General features: G+C 38.0%; 1 protein-coding gene across 3 annotated transcripts in view; it reads right to left on the reverse strand.

Moving 5' to 3' along the window:
- The window catches only part of mgat4c (mgat4 family member C), a 416,483-nt gene that overhangs the window by 374,900 nt on the left and 24,419 nt on the right, over positions 1 to 17,164 (reverse strand). The window contains exon 2 of one of the 3 annotated variants that reach the window (XM_072551645.1): positions 3,497 to 3,591. The exons of the other annotated variants lie outside the window; for them this stretch is intronic. The gene's annotated coding sequence lies outside the window, so the exon portion shown is untranslated. The remainder of the gene's footprint in view (positions 1 to 3,496; positions 3,592 to 17,164) is intronic. 3 annotated transcript variants of the gene reach the window in all.

Raw genomic sequence — 17,164 nt, forward strand, 5'->3', positions numbered from 1 at the left:
GTGCTTTTCCAGCAACACATTTTCAGCTATTAGATATAATTATCACATTCACAAATGCCTAGTGCCGGGGCTAATATTCACCTAATCCCTTACAGCAAACAAATATGCTTTCAAATGTTTGTCATGTCTCAAGTGGTCCAAAGAAAGATGGCTTCTAAGACCTTTATACCCTTAACTTGCAAACTATGAAACAGTGATAATATTTTGAGTATGTCTCTTAAAGTTGTACTGAATTACTATATACTTCAGAGGAATATTGGCATATTGGGATGTAAGACAATATTCTCCCTTTCTCCAAAAAAAACTATTCCAAACTGATGTACATTACAGGTATTGTCAGTTCAATAGTTAAGCAAACAAGATTACCAGTTTTACCTTCAAAGTAGTGCTTTGGAGATCCAATGACTCATGCTGGTCCAGTGGTTGTATAACTGTCTGGAGAAGAAGGTGTTGCTTGCTGTTGTTCTTGGTTGACAACTCGGTTGCCTTGCTGCTCATTACTGTCCTCAATACCACTACATAAGCATCAGCCTTGAATTTTTCTTCCTCACACTATTTATTGATTCAAATTGACTTCTTATTCTTTGCAATATAGCACCATGATCCACAATGACTTTATACATTCTGTGCTGGTTGCATTTTGTAGAAATCTTTGCTGGTGTCTAAGAATTTGTATTTCTAGCTTGTATTCTCTGCTCAGTGCACAGTTTTTGAAGTTCTCTATTTGCTCACATCATTTTCTTTGTCTTTGAAGAAGAGTGCTTTATGCCTCAGAATGATTTGAGTTTGAGTTTGATCTTTTGTTGTCACAAGTACCGGGATACAGTGAAAAGTATTGTTTTGCATGTTATACAGGCAGAATGTACCATACAAACTGCATCAGGGTAGCAGAACACGATGCAGAATGTAAAGCTACAGCTGTAAAGAAGGTGCAGTGAGAGAGTGATTAGAATTAACATTGGAGAGGTCCTTTGAAAAGTCTGATAGCATAAAGGAAGAAGCTGTTCTTGAATCTGATTGTATGTGTATTCAAACTTTTATATCTTCTGCCTGATGGAAGAGAATGGAAGAGAGTATAACTGGGGTGGGAGGAATCTTTGATTATGTTGGTTGCTTTCCTAAGGCAGTGGGAAGTATAGATGGAGTCAATAGATGGCTGGTTTATGTGATGAGCTGGGCTGTGTTCATGACTCTCTGTAGTGTCTTGCAGTTTTGGGAAGAGCAGTGCCATACCATACTGTGATGCATCCAGATTGGATGCTTTCTATGGTGTATCTATAAAAATTGGTAAGAGTCTTTGTGACATGCCAAATGTCTTTGGCCTCTTAAAAAAGTAGAGGTGTTTTTGTACTTTCTTGACTGTTGCATCAACTGGGTGGACTGGAACAAATTGTTGGTGCTCATCACTCCCAGGAACTTGACACTCACAACCATCTCCATCACAGCTCTATTCATGCAGCGAGGGACGTGCCCTGCACTCTGCTTCCTAAAGTCAATGACAAGCACCTTCATTTTGCTGACATTGATGGAGAGATTCTTTTCTTTATGCTGTTATGAACTCAATCTCTTTCTTGTATTCTGTTTCCTCAATATTTGAGATCCGACCTACAGTGGTGGTATTATCATTAACAAATGGAGTTCAGGTGGAATTTGTCCACACTGTCATGTGTGTACAAAGACTATAGTGGGGGCTGAGTACACAGCCTTTTGGGGCACCGGTTTTGAGGATTATGGCGGAGGAGGTGTTGTCACCTATTCTTACTGACGGCGGTCTGTGGGTCAGAAAATCAAGGATTGAGTTACAAAGGGACAAGCTGAGACTCTGGCCTTCGAGTTTAGAGATGAGGTTGCTTGGTATTATGGTTTTGTAGGTGGAGCTGAAATTTGTGCTAGAAATCCCTTCTCCATTGTTATTGCATGGAAATGCAGCAGTGCAATGAGAAGCTCTTGCTTTGTTACTCAATACATAAAGATCATTGAGACAAATATTACATGCCCTATCTTCTAATAGACCAACTGAGCTTCGTCAAGGATTTACTCTTCATTGTGTACTCTGAATTGGTTTATTGCTACTATCATCCATATTGTGTGGATGTAGAGGTCACTTCCATTTCTGAGGCTACTACATGTTGCGTGGATCACAAACGTTTACAAGGAATTGAATATCCTGATCCATCTCTGGCCAGTTTTCAGTTTTATGAGTTAGTCATCAATACTTCTGTATCCCGTGTATGACAAGAATGTAATATCTGGCCATAATGCTTCTCATATTAGGAATTGTTTGCTGTTGAAAATGACTTGTGGTAATATATCAAGTTTGTCCCTGTGTGGTTAGCATGAACAAATATTTCCTGATGCTTCTTTATTACTGCAGGTCATTCCTGAACAATAATCTGTTGCAGTTGTACAGTTGCTCAGCTTTAGCAGTTGCTGATTGCAACTGTTCATATGGCCTTTAGCCAAAGGGGAATAGATTAACATTGAGAACACTTTCAACTTTGTAGTCTAGCGCATCAATGTGTAAATCAAGAGGAATATGACAGGTCTTTGTGTGACTTGGATAACCTGCTCAATGTGTCAGAATGCAATGTCTTTTTATTTCTGTTATCAGTTTTATTTCTCTCTCCCTTTAAACATAGAATTATCGAATCATACTAGGAGCAGAAGTAAGTCATTCAGCCCTTTGAGCCTGCTCCACCATTCAACAGAATCAAGGTTGATCCTTAATCTTAATGGCATATTTCCACTTTCTCCACATTTAGTTTTCCCTTTTTTCTTCTTTTTTTTCATATTTTCGCCTGTTGCTACTCCTTTAAGAACTTTGATCCCTTTAACAGCATACTCTAAGAACTACAAGGAGTTTTAAAATTGCAGGTTAGTGGTTCACTGTCTTATGCTTCCAGATGATATTCTTGCCAAATAAGGAGAACGGACAATGTATGGGCTTTCTTTTCCTTTTGCAACAATTTTAAAAAAGACAATGGTGAAGCCAAGAAAAATCTAGAGAGAGGTAAGCCTTTTTAGTGGAAACAGTTGGTTCTGATACCTTTTTCTTTCAGGAGTGATTTGTACCTTTTAAGATAATTTGTCTTTTGGCATTTAAAATCTGAACTGCAGAATGTTGGGATTTTCTTTAACAGGGAATGATAGAGAATCACTAGTATAGGCACTAGGCAGAGATAACATCAGGTATTGAAGTATCCAACAGACATCTATTACAGCTGGTTGTTGTACCCAATTATTACATGCCCAGACACATAGGTGGCTTGGCTTGTATTGGATTATTTGATTAAGCAGACATTCATGCTTTCAAAAGCATGTCATACTTCAAGTGATCCCAAGTAAGATTTCCTTTGAGACCTTTATTCTCCTCAGGTCATGTAATGTTATCAAGAGAAAATCTCATAATGGCTATACAGAAAGACTGAATATGAGATATAACAAGGCAACAATATGACCAGTTATTTCATCCCACAGAAGATATTCTATTGACTACCTGTGAGATAAATGCCATGTCTCTGGTGGTCAGTGAGTGAATTCTTCTCCCATTTACTGTTGGCGTTGTAAAACTTAAATTGAATCTGGCTCTTCCTATAAGGTAAAGATAAAGAACAAAAGCTGGTATTCAGTAATAAAACAGCCGTACAGTTAGAGTTAGGGTCAGCATTGGGCTTTTGTTAATAACAAAATAAGGGGGAGAAAGTCTGAAATGTAAAATGATTCTTTTGCTTTCCCACCATAACATGGATAGAAGCAATATGTCAGACATTTAAACTTCTTTTTAAACCTCCTCTGAGTTTCTGCCAAAACTACTATAGGGTGTCATAAAAACCCCAATGGAAATTCAACCTGACATATTTCATTAAGTCCATTCATTCTACAGCTCATTGTGTAATTTGTCTATCTTACTTAATCTCCTGAGAGAGGTAACTTGCAATAAATGACATTTCCAAATAGATAAAGCTCTGCAAAATTTGTCCCTAACCTGAAAAATCTAATAAAACCTTAGGTTATCAACATAATTTGGTGAACTACATTTGTCAGTGGTGTTTATATTCTTTCAATGATGTTTTCATGATCTCAACTGTGTAAAACTATTGTCTTTTCACTGAACACTTAATCAACTACATTAAAACACATTCTTAAAACCCACAGCCCCTTTTTAAATCAATTTTTCCTTCAACTATTGTTTAAAAAACTTAACTGATCTAGCATTAATTCCACTTGCAGAGGGTATTCACAGTCCTATTGCTCTATAGGAAGAAAAGTATCTAATATCAAATCTCACACTGCAGTTTCTTAATTGTGTACTCAAATCTAGTTATGTGATCACAATCCATGTGAAATAATCTTTTCATTTCTCAGTTATCCATAGTGTGACAAAATTGAGGTGTATCATTTATAGTTGAATTATTTTATTTTATTATTTTTATGGAATGATTTTGAAAGATTTTCTATACATCAATTCCTAATGTAAAAAGGGTGAGTATTTTTTTAACCGTGAGGGTTTTTCAGACTTCCTACCATATCTTCAATGAAAAATAGAGGAAACCCCCTGAAGATAACTGGTAAATTGTCATCTCATTTGGATCTGCTGAAGTCATGGAGGGAGATTGCGAGAACATCCATGGAACTTTTATAACAGAATACAATAAATTGCAGCACAAGAACAGGCTTTTAGGCCCATCAAGCCTGTGCCAATTCCTGCTCCTTATTTAGATCTACTAATTATTAGCCATAGTTCAGATTAGAGTGATGCTGGAAAAGCACAGCAGGTCAGGCAGCATCCAAGGAGCAGGAAAATCGACGTTTCAGGCAAAAGCCCTTCATCAGCCCTGATGAAGGCCTTTTGCCTGAAGTGTTGATTTTGCTGCTCCCCGGATGCTGCCTGACCTGCTGTGCTTTTCCAGCACCACTCTAATCTAAACTCTGGCTTCCAGCATTGCAGTCCTTACGTTTGCCTAATTATTAGACATATGTAGTTTCTAACCCTCTGTTCACCTCCTGTTCATGTGTCAATGTAAATATGCCTTAAATATTGCTAATGTTCCTGCTTCCACCACTTCCACTGGCAATGCATTCCAGGCACCCACCACCCTCTGGGTGTAAAATTTTCCCTGCACTTCTCCCCTAAAATTTCCCTCTCTCACCTTGTACCTATGTCCTCTTGTAGTTGACCTCTCCATCTTGGGATAAAGCCTCTGACTATCCACCCTATCTCTATGCCTCTCATAATTTTGTGGACCTCTCTCAAGTTTCCCCGCCCCCCTCACAGCGTCCGACTTTCCAGTGAAAGCAATCTGAGTTTATTCAACCCTTCCCCATAACTAAAACCTCTGGACCAGGCAGCACCCTAGTAAACCTTCACTTCACCCTCTCCAAAGCATCCATCTCTTGCTGGTGACCAGAATTGCACGTAATATTCCAAATGTGGCCTAACTAAAGTTTTAACATAAATTGCCAACTTTTATATTTGATGCCCCAGCTGATGAAAGCTAGCATGCTGCTTGTCTTCTTGATCACCATATCCACCCATGATGCCAATTCCAGGGATCTCTGGACCAATATGCCGAGATCTCTCTGTATGTCAATGCTCCTAAAGGCTCTGCCATTTATTGTATAATTTGCACCCGAATGCGATTCTCCAAAATGCATCACCTTGCATGACTCTCAGTTTTTTAAAAGAAAAATATTGACTGAAAAATGGATTCTGGAAGTTAGACATTTATTCATTTTCCTTATCTTGAACCCAATCAGAAAACTGCTCATTGTAATATTGTTGGCTTTATATTATATTATTTATATCTGGCAAAACTGTCCACACTCTGCAATCAATTTTAATGCATCATCTGAGAATGAAGCTATGATGTGGTCTGATCAGGATAGATACAGTTCAAACAGCAATTGTCAGATGTGACGAACTACATGTACCTGGATGAGACCTACTTGTTCACTATCCAACTAAAATATCTTCATCTGCAGAATGGCTTCTGAAAGGTATTTTTGTATTTTAAAAGTATTTGTGGGGGTGAGTGTCAAATAACTTTCACGTAACAGTTAATGTCATTTTTACTAGTCACCATAACAACAGAGGTTTTCAAGAGATGCCTCTGCAGTCTTGAGAAGACTGGATCTTGTAAAATTTAATGACGATTCCCATCAAAATGAGAAATAGTTGAAAAGATTTTAATACTGAATCATCAATGCCAAATCATTTTATTTTTCTAACTTGCTTCTAAACTGTACCTTGACAAAAATTTCTTTGAAAATGATGCCATTTTGGCAGAAATTCTGTTTTCAAAATATTAACAAGGGTTACTCCTATCTTCAGATTAAGCTGTACCAGACATTCAGGAAAACACTGTCACTAGAGTGGTAACATACAGGCTATCAATTTTCCACCATCGGATTTTAACATCTGAGACCATTATGGACTTAAATAATTTTCAGTAAGAAAAACATTGACTTAGTATGGCTGTAGCAATCACCTGACCTGGTTGAATCGAGCTCAAGAAATCAATACGAGATAATAAAAGCAGGTCTGGCAGCAGCATCTGTGGACAGAAATCAGAGTTAATGTTTCATGTCGAGTCACCCTTCCCCAGTTCTGAGGAAGGGTCACTTAACCCAAAACATTAACTCTGATTTCTGTCCACAGATGCTGCCAGATATGCTGAGCTTTTCGAGCTATTTCTGTTTTTGTTTCTGATTCACAACATTCACAATTCTTTCCATTTTTATTAAGATAAACACAGTCTAAGCCAAAATTAACATTTTATCAAAAACAACTGAAGAAATACTTGTCAGTTGCTTCCAATTTATTTCTCCAGAAGTTTGATATGTTGGGATAAAAGCTGCATGAAGATTATCCAGCTTGAAAGAAACAATGATTCCTGACACAGGAATAGACAAGTGAGCTGTACTTCAGGAACACAGATTTTGGGCAGAGCAGGGAAGGAAAACGGACATTTAACATCAAAACAAAAACTCATTTTCTCCCTGTCTGTTTCCTCAACCTCTTAATTGAACAGCTCCTAATGATGAAGTAAAGTGAAGGACTATCCACTTACTAATAACTCAAGGCAATTTGCAGAGTTCCCACTATTGACATCATAAAACATTCATTAACCAACTGTGATCTCAGGTCAAGGTTAGGATTGAGAGTTTCAAGGACTCTTGAAACTGTACAAACTTGACCTTTTTGTACTTGATACATTTAATTTTCTAAACGTTATCTCTCTGTTGACATTTGTGTTGATTTGCATTTTATCATTTTTCTTGGGGTGAGTAAATTTTAAAAATCCACTTTCTTTCACTCAGGGAGCTCTTGTAATTAGTTCGCACACTTCAATTTAGTTAACTACATTTTAATTGAAGTATTGTGTAATTGTGTGTTAAAAATAGTTTGAAATATTTGTTGTGACCCATTGTATTTGTCACAACAAATAGAAGGGAGTTTGCTGATTGTTGTTCCAACCACAAATCCTATCATATTAAAATCCATTTTCATCTAATGTGATAAAATCCCTTTGTTATCAATCTCTGTTCTCATCAATTTTCAGATCCATTCTATGGTGTCACTAACAAATTTGAGTAACCATAGTTACTCGCTTCTATATTGCACAGCAATAAACAGTTTTATACCATGGTTCAACAAAGGAAATTGCTATTTTTTATGTAGAGGAGAAATGGACTGATGTCAGATAAATTATGTTTTTAAAAGATGATGAATATCACTTCTAAATTGCAAATAATAGATAAAAGTTAAGTAAATTCAGTCATACAGATTGTTGGTCATGCTAGAAAATGTCATTATTCTAGGTACTACTGCTAAGATTTAGGTTCACTAAGGTTCAATTGGCTTTCTGATGAGCCATGGAACAAATCACTAGAGATCCTCCCATCAGTGTTGCTAAGCATGACACTTTCACATCAGGTGGTGCAAAGTTTTTGAGCTGTTTTATTGATCAAGATTACTTCTATTGCCCCAAGAAATTGCATTCTTCTGATGCCAACAGTGTTTTATCATCAGGACTTGCACGACATAATAAAATGAACTTAATAAACTTTCTGGTTCTCAGACAATCCTGAGATTTGCTAAATTATAAATCAATCCTGGTGTGCTCTTCCCAAAAAAAAACCCTTCATTGTTTTTTGGCCCAGACTTTACGCTTATAATGATAGACAAACCTGTCAGTACTCAGTCTCACTGCAAGTAATAAAATGGTAGCAACCTCTTCAGAAGTGCAGCTGCAGTGAAATGAAAAATATAATAAGGGCTGTGCAGGTGGCAATCTGAGCGCTTGATATGAACTTCCACGTCTTTGCCTATGAGCCTTCCTGAAAATATGTGGATCATGGTACAGTGGTAATGGCACTGAACTTGTAATCCAGAGGCCCAGGTGATGTCTGGAGATGTTCAAATCCCACTTGGTACGATCTGAATTGACTTAATAAAAAAGCTTGGAATTAAAACATAGTTCCACTATTAAAAAAATCATCAATTGCTGTATATAAATATCCTGTCCTTTCAGGGAATGGAACCTGGCATCTTTACCTGGTCTGGCCTATATATGACTCCAGACGCACAATGTTGTCGTTAACTCATAACTGCCAGCAAACTGTTCAATTCAATGGCAACTGGGGATTGAGAAGAAAAGCTGAATTTGCCAGCAACTCATATGTCCCATGAAGAATAAGGCAAAAACTCCTTGAAACAGCTATAACTTGTCAAATAAAATGTAGCTTCATCTATAACACCATACTAAGTTTGTGGTTATTGCTGAGTAATATTTCTGGCTCTGAAAAAGCAATTTTACATTAATGGAATGCTAGTTTTCTTCAGTTTGATCAAAAAATCTGTAGATTACTAAAATAACATGAAGTTTTTCGAGTTTGTTCACAATATTTCAGTTTCTACTTTGCTCCCAAATGTGCATTTCAATTTGTATAATGCTGTCTGGATGAAAGTTTGCTCACTGAACTGGAAGGTTCAATTTCAGATGTTTCGTCAACATACTAGGTGACATCATCAGTGAGCCTCCGGTGAAGCACTGGTGTTGGTGACCCGCTTTCTATCTATGTGTTTAGGTTTCCTTGGGTTGTCTATATAATAAGCAAAAAGTAAAAGACAATCATTATATTTTTCTTCTGGTTTGTTGATTGTGAGAATATCTCAGTGTAATTGGTCATTTAGCCTGCTTGATGTTGCATTATTACTGAAATCCAGTGATCTACTAATGCTAATGTTAGTGTGAAATTAAAATTGTGAATGGGGAGATCTTCACCATAGAGATGGTTAGATATTTTCTGAGCAGCAACATTTCTTTGCGATTGATTGCAAAATTTTCCAAAGCTTGAAATTAACAATACAACCTTGCTTCCTTTACATAAATTAGAACTGTTTTAATATGTTATTACATCAATGCATTTAAATATGCTATAAGCACGTATTTATTTTGGGAAATATACAGAATCCAAAATAGTGAAAATAGTGAAGTTACCTGTAAGTGAGTTTAGGGCCCTAGTTAGGCCACTTGCAGTATTGTATTACTGTTCTGGTCTCCACACTGTATAAAAGACATGGAAGCACTGGAGAAATGCACAAAACATTTACAAATACAGATAGATCAGAGATATTGGGAGAGAATGAATAGGATCGTATCTTCTTAAAGAATTACACAAGACCCTTTTAAAGTATTTAAAAAGATGAATGATTTGGACAGGATAGTTGATAATGTTTGCTGATAATGTTTGAATTTTACAATCCCTGGCATGATGTTTTGGGAGCTGGGTAGACCAGTAAATATTGGGAAGCCATGTCATGAAAGTTCTTCAGCACAAATATGGTAGTGTGGGCATTTCCTAGAAGTAGACTAAGAGCTGGGATAACCAAGCAGAACAAGACATTCACATAAATTAGTTATGGTCAAACTGGGGCCACTGGGATTATGCCAGTGTGAAAAGGCCTCCTGCTCCATGGAAAGGATGTCGGTTTTGATGGAGGAGGCCTTCCACTGGCATCCTGAGGAGGGTAGAGTCTGTGGAAATAAGCAGGAACCACGAGCAGGCAAATCAGCCATGGTGGTTGAATGGTTAGCCCTGTTGCGTTACAGTAACAGGGACCTGGATTCAATTCCAGCCGTGGCAACTGTCAGTGTGGAGCTTGTAGGTTCTCACCACATCCGTGTGGATTTCTTCCGATTGTTTTCCTCTCATAGTCTGATGATATTCAGGTTGGGTAGATTGGCAATGCTAAATTGCTCACAGTGTTCAGGGATGTGCAGTTTAGGCCATGGGAAATGCAGGGTTACAGGGGTAGGGTAGGAGGATGGATCTAGGTAGGAAGCTCTTCAAAGGGTTGGGTGTGGACGTGATGAGCTAAGTGGCCTGCTTCCCCACTATCGGGATTCTATGACCAATTATCCCAAGATACTCGGCCTGATGATTTAATTTTACTTAGCTTTGAGTGCCGAAGATCACCTGACAGCCTTGATGTACCCAGCACATTCCCCAGTGGTACTGCAGCATGGAGAATATAATCTGCAGCAGCCAAGTAGGAACAACAAGCTGAAAGGTTATTCAATACTGGCTGCCTGTTGACTTGCCCTGGAGTGGCACAGTTGCCTTTTTCAGCCAAGAGCAAACCTTTACAAAATCAAAAACCACTGAAAAATACAGGTGCTACACAAATAAACTTATAGCCTGCATCTCCTTAACCAAACCAGAGTAATCCAAAAGTAACAGCATAAGAAGAAATTAAAATAGTAAACATAATGTTAGACCTGATACAGGATGTGAAATAAAAAGGAAGAAAGAAAAATTGGATTAGCAGAGACAAATAGAGTTAAAATATGCAATTAATATTTTTTGGATCTCCATTGATAATTAAAAACTGAGAAAAGGATTCTACATCTGTAATCATTAGTCTTCAGTGATAGACAGAGCAATTATAGATTCATAGAGTCGTACAGCACAGAAATAGACCCTTCGATCCAATCTGTCTGCACTGACCAGATATCCCAGTCCCATCTAGTCTCATCAGCCAGCACTTGGCATATATCCCCCTAAACCCTTCCTATTCACTTACTCATCCAGATGCCTTTTAAATATCGTGATTATACCCAATTGATAGGATTGAGAACATATTACACAGTTTAAAAAGCATAATGAGACTGAAATGTGAGTTTTCATACCATGCATAAACATCAACGTCACATCATTGTCAAAGGCATTTCCTTCATCAGCCAGCAAATCTAATGGCTAGGTGACACACCCCAAACAGCAACTTCCAGAGTTTTCCATTTAACAAAGCATTTAAAATTGCTGTGTGCTATCTGCATAAAGAACGATGAGCACTGTTAGCCTCAGCAATAATATAACAGTATACTCCGATACAAGGTTGCTATTTGATATTCCAAAGAGTGCATCAGCAGGACTCGATGTTAAAAATTCTGGAAAATAAAATGATCTATTGAAATGAATACACCCTTTTCTGAGCTCTTATTTTCCCAAATTACAGAGAATCTCAGGTTGCAGCAGTACTTATTGAATATACCTTACTTTTTGTAATATTTGGCCTTCCGTGACACCCATGGAAGACTGCAGCATGTCTTCTGCAAAGGCCTGGTACTCCTCAGTCAACAAATCCCCTCCAGCAGAAACTTAATATATCTGATTTGTCAATGTCATCACCACTGCTAATCTCTTCCCAACCCATGTCAGCTTTGAAGTCTGAAAACTATTCATTCTATAATGTATTTGCAACTTGCAATGCCTAGCTGGGGACTGAAATTGATTTGAAAATAATGGTGAGCCAGACGCTGCTTTCAGTTCAGATGGCAAGAGGAATAAACTGCATTTTAAAAATATATAAAAATTCTCCAATATTAGGTCAGAGGGTCAATTTTATCTGGAAAGCAATTTCAATAATGAATGAACAAATGGCTCTCAAAAGAGTAAATGTAAACTTGTTTAACATTTAAAATGTTCTATCATTGAGTATTAAATCATTCTTTCAGAAATGTGCTGAATACTTTTGAATGAATTACATATAGTGACATTGGCAGATAAACTAGGACAGTATATAAATGAACACTATAGATTGTCAGATAGTTTACTTTTATCCCTTGAGCAATGAAACTAAATTTAGAATTTAAGCACTTAACTTTTTTTCTGCTGCGCACTCAATTGGAATTTAAAATTGTATCTGGGACCAGTCCAGATGCTGTACTGGATGTTATTATTTTGCCTTGGAGATCAGAGTTCAAATCTCATACTTGACTAGCATTCAATCTTAGTTTATTTGCTCGAGTTCTGAAGGGCAAATTGTACCACATCTCCACTTTCTGTTGAGAAGGAAGAAAATGTAGCTTGAGATTCAGCAAAGGCTCCTTCTGTACAAATCAACTGAGTTATCCTAGGATCACATTTAAAATCTCTACCGACACATCAGCTACATCAAGCTGTCCTTCCAAGAGTGGGAGGAGAGGGAATGGATGTGGGAAAGAAATACATCATGAACAGCAGTGCACCGATAAGGCTAGATGATATGCCTCGACATACTTTAGTCCCTCTAGCTATGGGGCAAGTTATTGTATTCAATATCCTAACAGCTCCCATGCTTTCCACAGAGTAACTAACTTTTCAAGTGTTATGTAACTGGCATGTGCTGTAACATGTGAGAAGAATTAACCTACTTGTACACATGCTGTGAATACACTCATTTTTAAAATTTCAGCTAATTAGTTGTGTTTGACATGTCCTGTCCACTTGTATTTTTGTTTTTGCATTCAAAAGACATCAAAAGGTTAACTTGAACTTGATCTTCCTGCTGTGATCAGATCAGCTGCCCATTTTGCACTTTGCATGATCTTGCATTCCCGTGACTTGTCTGGCCACAGAAGTTAACATGATCCAGACCCATCGAGTTTTGTAATTTACGCGTTTTATCAAGAGAATACTGGCTTCAAAAAGTTAAAATATGATTAAATCAGAAAGCAATGCAGAAGTGCAAGAGGAAAGGTGGTTACTTGAAGGATCCATAAGACATAGAGGAGAAGTTAGGCTGTTCAGCCAACAAGTCTGCTCAGCCATTCAATCAGGGCTGATAAGTTTCTCATCCCCATTCTCCCACCTACCTCCCATAACCCTTGCTAATCAAGAACCTATCTATCTCAGCGTTCAGGACACTCAGTGACTTGGCCTTCTGTGAATCGATAGATTCACTACTCTCTGGCTGAAGGAATTTCTCCTTATCTCCATTCTAAAAGGTCTTCCCTTTACTCTAAGATTGTGCCCTTGGGTCCTAGTCTCTCCCACCAATGGAAACATCATCCTAACACCCATTCTGTCCAGGCCATTCAGTATTCTGTAAGTTTCAATTAGATCCACCCCTCATCCTTCTAAACTCCATCAAGGATCGACACCAGAGTCCTCAAATGTTCCTTATATCCATTAGTTATTAGATCCAGTTCAATGCTCCATGCCATGGACTTTACTAGAAAGATAAATCATTCAGGGTATAGAATTAGTGATGAACTCTTGTGATACAATAGGCAGCATAACTGCCTCTGAGTTAGACACATGCAGTTCAAGCCCAAATCCAGCACTTGAGGTGAAGGAAGATGTACTCATTACTCGGCTAAACGGGTTGAATATCAGCTTGCAAATACTTCGAACACAGGCCACAGGAAGAGATTTCTGATTGAGACATTCTGGAAGGAACATTGGACCCTCTAGTTGTAGTGATTGTAATGAGGTAGGCCAGGTGGACCTCAAAGAATATGAGTTATCTGAATGGACCAGATTAACAACCCCAATCAGGAAGCTCTGGCTGACAGATGAAAACTGGAGTGTCAGACATCTTATTAACTCTGAAGGAGCTGGATCAATGTCAAGGACTTTCCACACATAAGTAAAGGGTGACTTGGGAGATGGAATACTGTCCTCTGTGGAGTTATTTCACAACCATCGCTATCTGCAGCTCTCGTCTACAATATATGTAAAAATGCAGGCTGCCTTATAGCTACTTGATTTGATTTAATTTGATTCATTATTATCATGTGTACAGCGATACAGTAAAAAGTATTGTTTTGTGTGCAACCCAGACAAATTATACCTCCAATAAGTACATCAGGAGAATGCAGAATATGATATTACAGTTACAGAGAATGTGCAGCAAAAGAGCAGCTCCATTATATGAGAGGTCAGTTCATAAGTCTGATAACAGCAAGGAAGAAGCTGTTCTTGAATCGGGAGGTACATGTTTTCAAACTTTTGTCTTTTCTAGAGGTGGGAAGAGGGTAGAAGAGAGTATAACCAAGCTGGGAGAGGTCTTTGATTATGTTAGCAGTAGCAAGTATAGCCAGAGTCAATGAAGGAAGGCTGGTTTGCATGATGGACTGAACTGCATTCACATCTCTTGGTAATTTCTTGTGATGCCTCTGGATAAAATGCTTTCTTCACAACTTGGACTCTCTTGAGTAACTGTAATACATCATCACCACCACTACCATGTAGCGGGTGATCACTCCACTAACAGCAGTTTTTTTACATCAGTAGAAACATGTTCTATATACTGTTAATTTATAGCTGTTTAATTTTTGTAGCATATCATTAATATTACGGTAAAAATGGTCATCTTCATATCTGCAGTTCACTTCCATAATTGATGTGGAAATCATTTCTGATCTATGGACATTAGTTTCCTTTCAGCTGTAAACAGACTAACAGTTAACTCATTTTCAAGGCACTGCATCAATCAATTAAAAATAATTACCTTATTTTATTATCAAAAATGAAGAGTATTACTGAATGTTCAGAACCACTACAATTTTGGCAAAGAATACCATTTTGCTTTGACGAGATGCAAGACTGAACCTCAACTTATCAAAATACAAACTTCACAATAAAGTATCTCCTCACCTATTTATATATTTCTTAGTAGAATTGATTATGATGTTCATGTTCATTACTTGTGCCATCTCCAATTTGGAATTCAGTCCATTTTAAAACGGAAGTGAAGGCACTTTAATCAGACAGTGTGTAGGCAGGAGTTAATAAAATGGCATGCAAAAATATGTGCAAATTTTATCAACTTGTCATCAGTAATAAAGATAAATGTTGTGTGAAGAAATCCACTATCCGTAAATCTTATAATCCTTCCCTTTACTTTCCACAGCAGCAGAAACTGCTGAACGCTCACAAAATAAAGATATTCAATCTTGTGTATATAATACAATAGAAGACTGAAATATGCACACTTGGTGAAATAAAAATGTTCAGTTTTACTGGCAGGATTTGGGATTTTAAGTGAGCTGTCTTTTATCAAGTAGACACAAATTCACACGAGGCATATAAATTGGGTTTGGAATCAAACATTTACATAGCACACCCGTCTGCATAAGAATGTGTTCTTTTTTAGCTGAGATAAAAAGAAATGTTGGAAATCTGACAATGCACAGCAGTTCAATTAGCACCTGAAAGAGTCCAGGTCAACATTGCATGTATGGTCTACAATGAACCCCTCGTAATTTCTGATTGGAGGTCAGTGTTAGAATGATGACTGACCATTTTCTTTTACTTCTTTATACCTTTTCAACATTTTCTCATTCATATTGCACATCTGTAACATTGTGCAGACATACTTTTCTTGCATGGTTTATATTTTAGATTCATTGAAAGTTGAGAGTAAAAAGACAATCGGTTCACTTGGCCTTGAGAGGACAAGGAGGACTATATCTTTTTACCTACTGAGAACATGAAAGAATCTGCAGAACTGTGAGTTCAGGCACCAGGCAGCTCATACTTCCTTTGTGTATCCGTGGGAAACTATAAACTCTCTGGTGCGGAAGCCGTCACATGAAAATCTATATTTTCTTTCTAATTAATTAGTCATTACATTCTCCCCCTCTAAATAACTTGTGAAAAAGGCCAGAAAAATTACAAGTGGAACTAGCTGCTTACCAAGAAACATTAAGCAGCACAGAATTAACTGTTGAACAAGTTCATAGAGGGTTATTTTCAATGCAGGATAACTGCTTCTATCTGCTCTTTACAAAACCTTATTGATGATTGTAAGGTCAAAGGTCAATGAAATTTTCTCTGAGGGTTCCAAGTTATAAAACCCACACGTTTGGTCAAGTTTTTCTCTTTGTATAAAGAAAATAAGTTTTAATAACTTTTAAAATAAGACGCACAAGACTTCCACATTGGTTATGGAGAGAAATAGGTGCGCACAACAAGGAAGATTTTACAATTGGGGGAAGGGAAATTACGATGCTGTAAGACAGGATTTGAGGAGCATACGTTGGGAGCATAGGCTGTCAGGGAAGGATGTGGTGGAAATGTGGAACTTTTTCAAGGAGCAGATACGACGTGTCCTTGATATGTATGTACTGATCAGGCAGGAAAGAAATGGTCGTGTGAGGGAGCCTTGGTTGACGAGGGAGGTTGAATGTCTAGTAAAGAGGAAGAAGGAGGCTTACATAAGGTTGAGGAAACAGGGTTCAGACAGAGCAGTGGAGGGATACAGGATAGCCAGAAGGGACTTGAAGAAAGGGATTAGGAGAGCTAAGAGAGGGCATGAAAAATCCTTGGCGGATAGGATCAAGGATAACCCCAAGGCATTCTATGCGTATGTGAGAAACCTGAGAATGACGAGAACGAGGGTAGGTCCGATCAAGGACAGTAGTGGGAGACTGTGTATTGAGTCGGAAGAGATAGGAGAGGTCTTGAACAAGTACTTCTCTTCAGTATTTACGAACGAGAGGGACCGTATTGTTGAAGAGGAGAGTGTGAAACGGACTGATAAGCTAGAAGAGATACCGGTTAGGAAGGAAGATGTGTTGGACATTTTGAACAACTTGAGGATAGACAAGTCCCCCGGGCCTGACGGGATATATCCTAGGATTATGTGGGAAGCAAGAGAGGAAATTGCAGTACCGTTGGCAATGATCTTCTCGTCTTCACTGGCAACGGGGGTGGTACCAGGGGACTGGAGAGTAGCGAATGTTGTGCCCCTGTTCAAAAAAGGGAATAGGGATAACCCCGGGAATTACAGGCCAGTTAGTCTTACTTCTGTGGTAGGCAAAGTAATGGAAAGGGTACTGAGGGATAGGATTTATGAGTATCTGGAAAGACACTGCTTGATTAGGGACTGCCA

This window comes from Chiloscyllium punctatum, chromosome 32 (genome assembly GCF_047496795.1).
Source record: "Chiloscyllium punctatum isolate Juve2018m chromosome 32, sChiPun1.3, whole genome shotgun sequence".
Classification (NCBI taxonomy): Eukaryota; Metazoa; Chordata; class Chondrichthyes; order Orectolobiformes; family Hemiscylliidae; genus Chiloscyllium; species Chiloscyllium punctatum.